Genomic DNA, 14,355 nt, shown 5'->3' on the forward strand with positions numbered 1-14,355 from the left:
AAAAAAAAAAAAAAGAAGAAGTCTAGAAGCAAATGACCTGGGCAGAAGGGCTGCCTACCTCTGATGGGAGGCAAACCTCCCAGAGCTTGCACGAGTGGAGGGGTTTTGCCCTGTGTCTGGGTCTGTGGGCAATCAGACGCCTTGTAATTTGAGATGTGGCACCTTAATCTCGCCAAATATGTGTGCACTGCAAAAAGCATTGTAGACAGCCTGTTTTCACAGCCAAGGAAAATGGAGACGTGTTTGGTCCTTGCTGTTTTCCAACCTTTCCCTACAGATGTTTCTGTTGTTCTGAAGCTGCTTCTTTCTAGGTATTTCTACATCTTCATCTGTTATTCTGGGGGTGGGGTGGTTTTTTCCCTCATGCTTATCCTTAGCATAGGTGGGTTTCTTTCACACTTTAAACAGGTTTCTGAGTGTTTAATAAGAAGCAATCCACCTCCCAAATGGTCACCTTATTCTATCTGTCACCTTTGGATCTGAGGTTCTGACAAGGAAAAAAAAAAAAGAAAAAAAAAAGAGTAAAATATTACTTTTAATAAGTCCCTGTTCTGTCTTGAAGAATCTGAAACATTGCTCAAATCATGCTGGAGAAAGCAATCTTTGAATTCTGAGGATTTTAATTGGGATAATTACAAGACATTGATCTGATTAATTAGGCATTTGACCAGACTTCAAAACATGTGATATTTTATATACTTTGAAGACATGTATTTTTCTTTACATATTAACAAACACCACTGTGATTTCGTTTGATGATAAAAAATTGAATATTTATGGGGAAGACATGCGTGTGAGTATGCAAATGCATGAACATTTTATTGAGTTTAATGCATGCCTTGGGTTATTCTAAAAGCAGGGAGCGCGTTCTGTAATGGTTAGCTTTTGCAACAGCACCACTTTGTGGTTGAATTCCCAAACAAGGGGCTGTAGGGACACCACATGTGCCTCACCAAGTCTGAGCAGTTCCCATGGTGGTGGGTTTTAATATCCATTGACAAACACACTTACCTGGGATGGAAATGTGTTCCAGCCATATGGTCCTCTCTTTTTTTAAGATGGTGGGTTTGAAGTAAAGGTAAGGAAGAAGAAGTGGGAGCAGAAGATTAGCTCTGAGCATTTTGACCAACTGATATCTTCAGTACAGGAAGCTGTTCACCTTTCAAATGCCAAAATGACTTTTGTTTTAATTTTCAGAATTTTATAAAGGGCCTGACAAAATCTCTAGAAATTATTTTTTTATACTTGAAGTGTGCTGCAAATGTTTTGTTGGAAGTAAAAAGGAATCCAACTATCTTTTTATTTGGTGGAAATGGTGGTGGGAAACAATAGAAATTATTTACTTTAACATTATTTAAATATTATTTTAAGAATACCAATGGTGCCATTTCAGAGCTGAAGAAATTTCTGAAACCTCATTGGCATCCTCACTTGCATCCAGGGAAATGAGAAGTACTAGAAAGAATATCCAAGCATGATTCACAAAGAACTTCAAGCTTAGTTTTGTTACACATTTCTTGGAAAGTTGTCTTCTGCAGCTTTCCCTCTTTCTTAAAAATAGTTAGGGCAACTCATAACAATTAACATAGTATGTCAAAGATGACGTGGTGTGAAATGTGTACCCAGAGCTGCAGGCATGCCAGGAGGGAGGATGGGAATAATGCACGTAATTAAGCAGGAATTCTGGGCACACCCTGAAAGCCATTATTCTTCAGGGCTTTTCCTAAAAGAAAGGCATTTTACAGAGTCAGCTTTTATGCAGTTCACCTTCAAACCTATTTCCTTGGCAGACAATTAGCAAGGTGAGATTAAATGAGATTATAATAATAGTATTAATTAAAATAACATCCAGATGCATTAAAATGCACCTAGTAAGTACAACTACAGTAACTTTCTTGCATGAAAGACTTTACACACACACAGCATTGCAGTACTCAGACCAAAATTTTAATTGTTTTACAATTATTTTTCATTTCAAAGGAAATGTATTGATCTGTACTTCTATATCAAAATAAAGCTATCTATTAAGTGATATACAAAAGGGGATTTATACTCTATAATATGTAGCTGTGTTTTGGCAGTACAGTTATGGATGGTTACAAATCTCTCCAATGTACTAATGTGTTACATCACTTATCAGCTTAGCTCATATTTTGGATTTACATAATATATGTCTTTTTCTGATGCTATCCTTTTTTTTTTCAGAGATGGTCTTTGTTGCAAGAATAATTCAGAAGCAAGGTTAGTTGATGATAGGCAACATCTTGGGAAAAAAATACATTCCTTGTAATTATAAACATACTTTGAACCCCTACTCATTTTTTCATTTTTTTATAATTCCAAGTTAGCTGAAGAGAACTTGCATGACTATCAGTAAGAAAAATGCTGAGGAAAAAAATCAAATTAAAACCATATGAAGAGGTTTGGTTCTATTACTTATGCTAGGACTGGGAAAAGGTGCCTGCAGTTTTTAATGATGGAGGAAGAGGAGATTTGGAGTCACAGCACCATTCTTTTGTGAGGAAGACAAATTCCATACTGGGACATATAAAGAGATACATAAAGTGCTTGGTAAGATTCAGCTGGGATGCTGGGACTCAGTTCTGGCCATGTTCAAGTCAGAGAAGACCTGGAAAAAGACAGAAGAAATGATTAAATGTGTCATGTAGTTTAAAATATGCTGAAAAACCCCAACAGAGTAAAGAAGTCAGCGAGGACGCACAAGGCTGTAATGGACCCTGCCAGGGCAAGAGCAGGTCTAGGTGTTCTCTCTCCCCCCATCTCTGCCGTGACTACATGACTTACACCATCACAGAAAGCAAATATGCTCAGGAACATCTTGTACTCAGGACTCTGGCATAGCTTTTGAAGAAAACTTCCCAGTGAAAGCCTTCAGGAAGTTTCCACTACATATTCATATGACTTGGTTTGGGACGCTTAATGTCTTTATCATGGGGAAATTTTCATAAAAGGGAGGTCACCACCACAGTACTGGTTTTCCCTCCTGGACTGGTGCTTCTGCACCTTTTAGGTGCAGTGGAACTGTAACAGCTGGAGCAAGTAGAAAGAGGATAAAAGAAAGGACAACAAATTTATGTTTTTCAAAATAAAGACAAAAATAAATACAAGTCAAGCAGTTCCAAATGGAAGGGGCTCAGAGCATTGCTGGTCTGGCATCTGTTAGATCCAGGCAGGCTGCCCATCACTGAAATGAAAGGCTCAGTTCCACACCACACATCCAGGAAATGTGTTCTGACCTGTGTGTTTATTCCTGCTCTTAGTGTCAAATATAGGTGCTCTTCTCAATGGTCACTACCAAAAGAAACAGAAAATAGAGAAAAGCAAAGCAAAGTTGAACAGTGAAACACTCTGTGAAAAGAGAAGTGCATTCTCTTATTCATTTGCAAGCAGCTACAAAAGTTGGTGTAGCAATGGGCAATGATATTTTGCATAAACTAATCTAGTTAACATTCTTCTTTTTGTCTGCTGGAATAGAAAAAGTTTTGGTTCCAAGTAGAGCTGACAAAGTGTATTTAACAGCAGAAGTCAGCTTGTTGAAGCCAGTGGGACATTCCTCAGCACTGGCTTGCATCCCCTGTAGTTAATATTTGTGTGTTGTGTCCTTACAAGGCAATTTTATTTGAATTAAAGCAACTTTTATTCAAACTTTTTACCTAATGGATGCTGATGCCCATTTGGCTGGGCTTCTACACTTAATTCCCTAAAACCTTAGTGTGAAATCACATCTTCTGGAGGAGGAGGGGCAGGGCAGCCAACTTGGTATGGATCAACTTTCAGGCAGCCAAAAACTGAAAGTCCCATTTGAGCCAATGCAGATGTACAGGCAGAGGGTTTGAAACAATTCTGGGCCAAAGTGTGCTCTCTGTCCATCCTGGACTATCTTTTTTATCTTTTTTTTTCCTCTTTTTTTCTTAAATAAGGCATTTCCCAAGCCTAGTACACACATGTAACTAAGTAATCTTTGAGGGCCTTTAGGTAAAACATTTAATGCATCTTTCTATAGTATTAAGTTTAAGCTCACTGGGGTTGTCTGTGAGCTAATTAGGAAGTCCCTGGACTGATTTGGGATTATTTCAAATGATGGTGTCCCCAGCAGGTTTCAGGCAGGCCTGGCACCTGGATCATTCTGGCCCCATCCACAGTGGGATGCTCCTACAGGCAAGGGATGTGCTGATGCTCTGCATCCAGCACAAGACATGGATCAAGGGATAAAGGATGCACAACAGAGTCAAAACCACTCCTTAGGAGCTGTGTGAGCAGGCAATGGAGTCTTTTGGATGCTCAGAGCCTTTTCTTAACCTCAATTCAAAGAAAGAGATTACCTTTTTCTTTCATTGCAATGCATACGTATTTTACAACCAAGTAAAAAGACAAATGTTTTTCACCCACATTCCATTCTTCCCCAGTTTTATTTGGAAGAACAAATTCATCCTGTTGGGAATCAAGTGGGATAAGGAAAAAAGCAAAGGCATGGAGGCTTTTAAAATTATAATTTCTTTTTAGTCCAAAGACTTTATGGCTTTTGACCCCATCTCTCATCATGGGAGTAGTGGGTAAAAAAAGAGGCTGGATGGAAAAATCCAGCATGTTCTTTTGATTGAATTGCACTACTGACACTTGGGGCTGGTTGTGCTTCAGGCTGTCCATGCCTGGAGCTAAGATTAGGCAAAGTTCTTAGTTTATAAGGAACTCTTTTCCCCTCTGAGGGAGCTCATGCCAAATTCTGTTCTGCTACATGCTCATGGCAAATCTCTCTCTTCCCAAATATCATCAACGTTTAACCCACGCCTGTGGTTGTGTAAAAGGTTCCTACTCACATGCTTTGCTGTCTGTCCCATGTCTCATTCCAGTTCTGCAGCTGAGACATTCCTTTATCAAGGACCAGAATAGCAACTGAGGTTTCTGCCCTGCAAGGGAGGAGAATGAAGAAATCATGCGTTGAGCAGAGGACACAGAGAGTGTTTATTGCAGGAAGATGGGGATGGTCGCACAATCATCCCTGACTGGCACAGCCTAATCCATGAGTCATACAAGCTTGGTCACACAAGCAACAATAAGAAAATTTATGGGGCTTTAGGACTGTTATGAAGTTATGGCATGTGTGTTCTCTCCAGTGCACATGCTGGGTTTGATTTTTATCTTTCCTTTAGCGGTTAATTCGATGCTTTTTCCCCTTGCTGAGAAGTTCCTGCTGGAGGCAATTCCCCAGTATGGCTTGTTCTAAGTAGCCAGCAGATTTGTTAAACACAGCCTCTGTCCCTGCAAGCTCTGCCTTTGATATAAAGCAAGACATCATTATGCTATAGAATTGCTTGAAATGTCTGTAAGGAGTTGAATCTAAAGCTGTTAAGGACTGTTTTTTTGGCACTGTTTATAGTCTAAGGAAGCATCTTGGCTTTCCCTTAATTGTCATGGTCTCTGCCTAAACATTATTAAATGAATGAGATGAAATTTTTATCCTGAGAGTGAATAAAACCCATTTGCATGGCTACATCTTCTGAAATTAGAGATTATTCTTGCATCAAGGCAGTCAGTGTTACAGTCAGACCTTAGCTGATAGAGACAGATATTTTGGCTCTCATCAACCACAAATAAAGCAAAACTCAAGGAATCTCTGATTTCTTTATGGAAATATGACGATACTGAGCTAGGCCCAGAATGTTAAACAAATAATCACTCCTTTAATTCTGTCCATACCAATCTCCATATCCTCAGGGATTAATTCACTTTCTTCATTGTACCTTGTTACCTCCCCTGTATCTTCCTTTAATTTTTGAAATTTTCCCTTTCTTTTATGCATGACTTCTATTTTTTGAAATACCTCAAAAAAAGAGTGGATGTTGCACTGTATCTAACAAGGTGACAGATCTCAGGGTCATACTGAGCCAGTAAAGTGAGAAAATATAACAAAATCTTAAAAATGTCCAGCTAGAACCTACAAATTTCCTAGCATGCAATGCAGTTTTAAGTCCTCCCCCCACAGAGAGGCTTTTGTTCCTGAGATGTGATACCTACAGCAAGTGGGAATTTTTTCACTTGGGAAAAACTGACCATGCAGCATGCCTTGCTTTGCACTGAGAGAAATGCCACATGTCAGTTCTGCTGCAGTCTCAAGCTCTTTAAGGCAATTTCCATGCTCCACTGTGTTTTTCCCAGAGATGGGATCCTGAATCAGCTCAATAAAATGAAGAACATGCAAAATTTCTGCGTGATTATGCTTGGGCTGCATGTTAAATGCAGTAGATGTGTCCCTGCTCACACAGAAATGGCTTGTGTTAAAACACCCCACACAGACACTGCTGTGGAGCTTGGATAGCCATCAGTGCTTGGGTCAGTCTCATGGATGACTGTGTGGGATGCACTGAAAGGGCTCCTAAACATTGGAATGGGCTTCTCAGGGAGATGGTGGAGTTCCCATTGCTGGAGATGTTCAAGAAAAACCTGGACGTGGCACTCAGTGCTCTGGTTTAGTTGATGTAGTGGTATTTGGCCACAGGTTGGACTGGATGACCTTGGAGGTCTTTCCCAACTTCAGTGATTCTGTGACTCTGTGATTCTTTCTATAGGGCTGCTCTATTCTTTCAGCTGCTGTGCAAGCCACTATCACTGACCCTGTTTTCCAGAAATTCCACCTCCTTGTGCTCTGCACTTGTGGCTTCATGTGTACAACACAAGGGCTGGGGTCCCAGCTAAAGGTTTAACACATCACCTACCCTTTCATAATAGCATTTCTGAGGTTTGTGGGAAAAAAGTGCAGTAGTAGCATGTAGGAAGTGGGAGGCTGACAAGAAGACAAAGAAGGGATGGAAGAGCTGGTTGGAAGAGTAAATAGGACTGAAAAGAACAAGAATAGCTGCAGTCAGAGGAATTTAGAGAAACAAAGATAATGCTGCTTGCAATCTGGGGCTATAAAATCATGTCAACATGCAGAGGAAGGTGATAAGGCACGGTTTTGCCACTTCTACAATGGCCTGAGGCACAATCACTTTTGCAATTATTTAACCTGCAGCCTACTCAGGCCAGTTGTTAAAAGCTATAATTCAAGAGTCATCCTCTCTACTTAAAAATACACCCAGAGTCCCGCTCTGACATGAAATCGCAGTCTTTTACCAGTGCTCCCAGATTATCATGAACATTTGATGCTGGTTCTGGATGTTTCCAAATCTCAAGTGAGATGTTTGCTTTGCCACTGTATTTTAACAAAACAAAACAAACAAACAAAAAACCCTAACAAAAACAACAACAAAAACTGACACACCATCCCAAAAAACAAACAAACAAAAAACCACAGCCAACAAAAAAAAAAAAAAAAAAAAAAAAAAAAAAAAAAACAAAAACCAAAAAAACCAAAAAAAAAAAAAAAAAACAAACCCCACAACTGTATTCTTTTGAAACAAAGAAGCAAAGAAGCAAACAAAAATATTTCAGAAATATTTTCCATGAGGAAAGGTTTCTACTACTGAAATTTCTATTTAAAAGATTATTTTGTTTTTGCAACTTTTATTGCAAAGTATTCCAAGTGCTCCAAAGTATTCAGTTTTTAAGGTCCACTTAAAACATCAAACGTTATCAGTTAGATTAATCTGGATCAGATACTAAAACAGTGTTCAGTCACTCTTTTAAGCTAAAAGTCCAGAAAACTTAAATGAGAACAACAGGCTACTATAATACCTGCCTTATATTTATGTATTTATTGCAAAAATTTTTGATTAACAGATTTCTACCCAGTATGAAAATGTTAACACCCTTTCATTACTCTGTTCTGTTCTGGCTTGGTGCAGTGGAAATGATAAAAAAAAAAAAAAAAAAAAAAAAAAAAAAAAAAAAAAAAAAAGGAAATCTGATCCTGAATATTTTGTAATAACTTCTGAAGGAGACTCACGCCATTGGGCTCTCCAAAAGATTCAAGCTAAAAGTCCACTTTGCAACTTTGCAAACATGGATTGAGCAGTAGAGCTTCTTCATTCTGGATGGATGTGACTGAGACAACACAGGCAGAAAACCTTGAGAGATCACAGCTTAGCAACTGAAGGGATCCACAAATGGTCCTTTCTTGTTGTGCTGTGAAGAGCCAAAATAATATTTTTTTTCATTCTTTTTTTTTTTTTTTTTTTTTTTTTTTTTGCTTACTCCCCTGTGCCTGCCAATGTCATACACAGGGTAGGCAAGACTAACATTTGGTATCAGAGGTTAACATAACAAGAGTGGAAAAGCACGCTTCAGCTCCCAGGGAAGTGGATAAACACTCTTTTCTCTCGCTGGCAGCTGCCTGCTCTGCTGGGAAATATCCCTGCTTTTACTCTGGGTAAGTGGAGGAAAGACACAGAGCAAAAAGGCCTTTTTCTTCCACTAGATATTATTGTGAGAGTCTTCTGGCTTGGTGAGTATGAAGGAGGTTTTACTGATCTTTTCACTGCTCTGTGAAGAGCAGAGAGGTAAAACGATCCCTTCATCAAATTTTAGGCAGTCCAGAAGCCCTCTTTTTGCTCCAAAGTTAAAATCCACTAAGAATAAAATTGCTTTACACCCAGCTGAAAGACAAATCAATAAAACTGGTGAACCCAATGTAATTTCTTGCTCTATTATACCTCCTCTTCATTACTGGAGTGATACAGAAGAGACTGCAGCATAAACTGGATTCTTGCCTTGCACTACTTGTCTGAATGTCAATGAAAACCACTACATTATTTTTAGGAAGAAAAAAAGAGTTTTCTCCAAGCTTTTTGGTTGTTCACTGGAGGAATAAAAAAATAAATAAAATACATTAAAATTTTAAAAGCTAGATAAATAGTAATATATTAGTTAAATGTTAAAATGTTAATGTTAAAACATTAAATATATTTTAAGCAGAATTATCTTTTCTGGGTTGGTTTCTCATTAATCAGGCTCTCTCTTTCTCCCTTTTATCTATAATATTCCTGGGAGTTGTGGTTCAGGTTATCTCACAAAATGAGCTTCCTATGCAGGCGAAACTCATCACATTGATCATATTTAACCCCAAAATCAGCAAAAATGTTGGTGACAGACATCAGAGAATTGTACCTCAGTTCAGTTCTCAACAGTCTTAAAAGCGTAATGAATGCTGACTTTCTGCTTCTAATTTCTCATTATATGAATGAGAAATGTTTTGTCTCTTTGAACAAATGTAAACTAAATTTTACTAGTATCAACTTCATAAAGTCAAATACTCTATTAAAATGTTACAAATAGAACTTTTGATTAATTTCTCCACATAAATTTATTTGTATTCTATTTTAGCAGCAGTTCCAAAATTTTGGGAGTTTTACACTTAAAACGTTTTGCAATTTCTGAAGAGTATTAATAAATTTACAATTTGAATCTTACTATTTGCCTTTTTTGTCCTCCTTTAAAATTGGATGTTTTCTTTTCCCTTAGCCCACAGATCTTTGCATTCCATTCCTTGAAGATTTGCCTTTATCTTTCTAGAGGTTTTCCCCCCCCCCACCTAATTAAAACAAAATGACAAAACCTCAAGAGAGTGCTTGGAGGCATTAGAAGATGTTTTAGAAAGGTGCTAAGCTGTGTTAGATCAACAGCAGCTGTTTCTTTTGCTTCAGCGCAGCTACGAGAACTTATAGCATTAAAAGTTACAGTGTTTTGCTTGTGTTCTCTGAATAAACAACTGGCTAAGCTTTTCCCTCCCTAAATGCAACATCAAAACTTTACAAAGAAATTATTTCTTTGTGAGAATTGAAGAAGTTGAGGATTCAATTTAAAGTGTATTGATTTATTACAGGTGAGGATCTTTGTTTTTCCAGTATGCTGACCTCTGAACTCCTTTTCCTCGGTACTCCCATGATTTTTGTCTTCTTTCAGTGCTGAGCAGGAGAGTTTAAAAAATTACCTGTTGACTTTCAAAGGCTTATTATTTCTATTTCTATTTCTATTTCTATTTCTATTTCTATTTCTATTTCTATTTCTATTTCTATTATTTCTATTTCTATTTCTAATTTCTAATTTCTATTTTTATCATGCCTTCCAGTGATGATGAACTAGAAGCTGTTTGGCCCTCAACAAGGATTTCTATCTTTTAAAACACTGATTTTTATAGAAAGTACTTATAGGCAGCTTATACATGTATACATCTCGCTTGAGATTACAGCAAATATTTATTTATGTATATAACATATATACAGGGTTATTAAAGGTAACTGTGTTTAATTCTATTTCTTCTACCTATAATATTTATATTCTTGACTCTTCCCTGCACATTACCCATGCCTTAAGTTCACTGATCAATGTGGGTAAGGAAATGCAAACATTCCAATTTTAAAAGCGAAGACACAGTTAAATAATCTGCAGCATATTATTCCATGGGAAGGCTAAATTAGAAGCTGAGAGGAGCTGGGAAGTGTCATGGGATGGACAAAAGAAGGAGATAACCCTGAGTGGTTGGTCTCTGCTGCCATTGGGGATGGTGCCAAAGCTCTCAAAACATTCCCGGCAGATTCCTGCGCTACCTCCGAATTTCACCCAGCATTGGAGATGAATGTGATCTGAGTGACTTAAAGAGGAACAAACTACCCCTGGCTGGCTGGGAGCTGGCAAGAGTCCCATCCATTGACTCAGCTGCAGCCCTGTGAGCAGGTTTGACTCGGAGCATTGCGCTGTTGTTGTTGGCACGGGGATGGAGCAGGAGCCGGCGAGTGCTCTGTGTAATCACCGCTCCAGCCCTGGATCGGTTTTCCATAAACAAACCACAGGCCCAGTCCTCCATGGGGGTCACTTCAATCCTCTGTGGGGGTCACGTCACTCAGCTGTTGCTCTGGTTGTGGGAAGGTCCCTCACCCCACTGAACCAGGGGTTTGCAGCAGTGAAATCACAACCAAACACTTCAGATTTAACAGAAGGGCTCAGCATCCTGGAGGATCAGCTCCTGCAGTAGCCAAAGTCAATCAAAGATCAAAACCCAGGTTACTTCCAAAGGAGTGTCTAGATTTTCACAAGCATAGCCAAGAGGGGAGCTCAACCCACTTTGGAGAGACTCTTCAGGGTGCCTATGAGTACCTAAGGTTAAAGACAGTGTAGAAACAAACAAACTGTGGGAAATGGGCTCGCTCAGAGGTTCTCTGTGGAAGCTCCAAGCAACTTGGTCCTCTCACTTGCCAAAAAAGAGGTCAAGACTGTCCCAGCCCCTCATCTGTGTGGCCATAATCCTGAGACTGTGACATTTTGACAGTACAAGAAGAAGTGGCCTTAAGCTGCACTGGCGGAGGTTCAGGTTGGACACCAGGGGGAATTTCTTCCTAGGAAGTGTTGATAAACATTGGAAGGAAGATGGTGGCGTCCCCATCCCTGGAGGTGTCCAAGGAACACCTGGATGTGGCACTCAGTGCCGTGGTCTGGTTGACACAGTGGGGATCAATCACAAGTTGGACTCAATGACCTTGGAATTCTTTTCCAACCTCACCATCCGGTAATTCTGTGTTTGAGGGTGGGTCCCCAGCAGTTTTTTCCCTTAGGAGAAAGGAAAAGTGAAGTTATCCTTTAGGGAAAGCTTTTTTCTCTGTAAACAAAGACAGCACAGGCTTCTTCAGGTTTGATTCCTTGATCACAAATTATGCCCAAGGAAAATTTAACAAAAGGTACTCCAAGGTCATTCATGGTCAAACTGATGTGCAGAAGTCGATTGCCAAATTTTGTTCTGTGTTTTTCTGCCTACCTTCTCCCAGCTATAAAGTCAATCCTTAATACCTTTTCTTTCTAAAAAACCAGCAAATAAGCAACATTTTTGCTGTAAATACATTAACTATGAATATTAATAAATGTAATTATTAATTATCTCTAAATCCACATATTTGTAAATGTAAGGGGATTAATAGTGCATTGATATTATTACATTTACTTCAAATAAACACATTTAGTACATAAAAATACATTTAAATAATATGTATGCATTCATGCATTCCTTCTTTTATATATGTATATTCTTTCTCTATCTACTCTGTTATCTTTTTGTGTGGTTAACAAGTGCAGAAACCTATTTGTGTTAATTTAGCCTGTATCCACAGTCCCTAAACTCTAGATCCTAACTCAGTCTCAAAACACTCTGTTTAAATTCCTCACACTACTCTGATTTACAGCAGCAGAGGATGTCCCTTACTGTATCCCTTAATTAAAAACAAAAACCTAAAAACAAAACAATGAAACCAAACAAACCAAAATTAAACAAGAAAAACCCAACCCCCTCCCCCAAAAAAATCCCTCAATAAAGTCAATCCCAAACTAAATCAAAATAAAAAACATGGACAAAAGTTTATATTTCCATGTTAATTGAAAAAAAAAAAAAAAAAAAAAAAAAAAAAAAGGAACGAAAAAAAGGACTGAATAATACGAGAAAAATAGAAAAATTCAAAGCAAGTTGTCTGGATTTCACATGTCCAGGGGAGCTGAAGGATAGTTAATCCTTTATTTCTCCAAACTTTTCTAAAGCAAAAGCAAAAAGCCCAAACCAGTAAAGAGTGAGACACATCAAATGGGATTTGAAATGATGCTAAAATGAGGACCAAGAATGGGGTAAAATATCACAATGTTACCATGGTGCATCTCACCTTTCAGACCTCAGAACATGGAAAAACATGTTATCAAACTTATTTTTTTCCAAAATGGGGTTTGTTGTCTTGTTTTTGTAGAAGACTTCAACCCGTCTGATACTTTCACACCAGTATTCCTGTGTATTTCCCACTGCTACTAAGTTGTGATATCCCGTAATTTTTTTTGTCCAAATCTGTGATATCCTCTCCCAGCCTGTCTCAAAAAGAAATATTTAGATAATAAAAAAGTTATTAAGATTTTCTTCTCTTCTGTAATTACTGACCTTGTCAAAGAAAAGTATTAAAAATCCTTCTCCTTAAATTACAAACTGAGTTAAAATCCTGCTTTTACAAGCCTATTGTTTTTAGCAATTTTCTTTTAATTTTTTAGACTGGTTTGGTTTTGTCCCACTCCTGTACTTTAGAAAGTTACGTAGATTAATTGTGAATTAAGACATTCTTAAATTCATCTTCCTGCTACGATGGACTCCCAGCTTGCCAGGAAAACTGAAACCAGGGAAATCAGCAGAGCCAGTAATGACAATGGAAGGGCAATTCCCATTCCCCTTTTTACAGAGTGTCAAATCTCCTTGTTCTGTGCCTGCAGAGGAGGTTTATTTTGTGTCTTCCTTAATTTTATACTCAAACACATGCAGACAAACCCTTGGCTCCAACATTTTGAGAAAAAATGGAGAATATTTGAGGCCCAAATAAGTCAAGATGGAGATTAATATCTTGGTGTTTTTAAAAACCCATACAAAGAAGATCAAATTTCTTACTGTCCAACTCAGAAATCATCAATATTTTTGAGCTTGGCCTCATAAAAATTTTGGCCTAATTTGAAAACATATCTGATTATATTCTTCTAAGGGTTTCACATTTCATCAGTCTTAAAATGGGCTGTACTTTTTATTTCCATTATACTGCAAGTGCATGATGGTTAACTGGATTTCTAAATGTGTTACTGAACAAGTCTGAGGATGTTCTTGAGGACAGACATATCCTGTCAGAAAGTCTTTCTGAAGTATGTTTTACCCAGACAAAACTTTTGTTTTCCATCCTTTGGGCTCGAATTTGGACTTTTTTGAATTTTTGGTCACCTCTGCAGGGCTGGGTCCTAGGACACACATAAATTCTAAGCTGCAGTGACAAGCACACTGAGCAGCATCCAGGTGAGGAAAGAAATGTGACATTAAAATTCCCCACACAGGAATTGCTGTCTGTTGTTCAACAGCCAACCATGAGAACGTTTCATTTCACATTAATGTGTAAAGGGATGATGGGGATGAGGGGAGAGCCCTCCATGGCATTTTTTTTCCATGGGGCTGGGAAATGGGATACAAGAATGAAGGTTAAAGCTGAAACTCCCGAGCTGGGGAAGGAGCTGAGGGCCAGCCCAGGGATGACATGCTTAATGTGAGGCATTCTTCTCAGTGGGAAGACTTTGGCACACATTCCAGAGAGGCTCGAGCTGGCATTGGGACTTGGAAATATCACAGCCCCTCACACTTTGAGAGGGTACTTAAATTGACACACTGGCTCCCTTCCAGGAATATTACAGCATATTAGTAGAAAGGCAAGTATTTCCTTTCTAAGAAGTCATTGTAATTTTTTGTAATTCAAGACGTAGCCAAAAATGGGCACAAAGTTGCAGTGTATAGCTGCAGCCCTTTATGACTCAGTTTTTCATGCTATATCCAAACAGAGGGACAGGCTGCTGTCAGAACACGCTGGACTTTTTATCTAAGTCTCCCTGTTTCTCTTGTCATAACATCCTGGA

This window comes from Pyrgilauda ruficollis, unplaced genomic scaffold, assembly GCF_017590135.1.
Source record: "Pyrgilauda ruficollis isolate IOZ18807 unplaced genomic scaffold, ASM1759013v1 scaffold142, whole genome shotgun sequence".
NCBI lineage: Eukaryota > Metazoa > Chordata > Aves > Passeriformes > Passeridae > Pyrgilauda > Pyrgilauda ruficollis.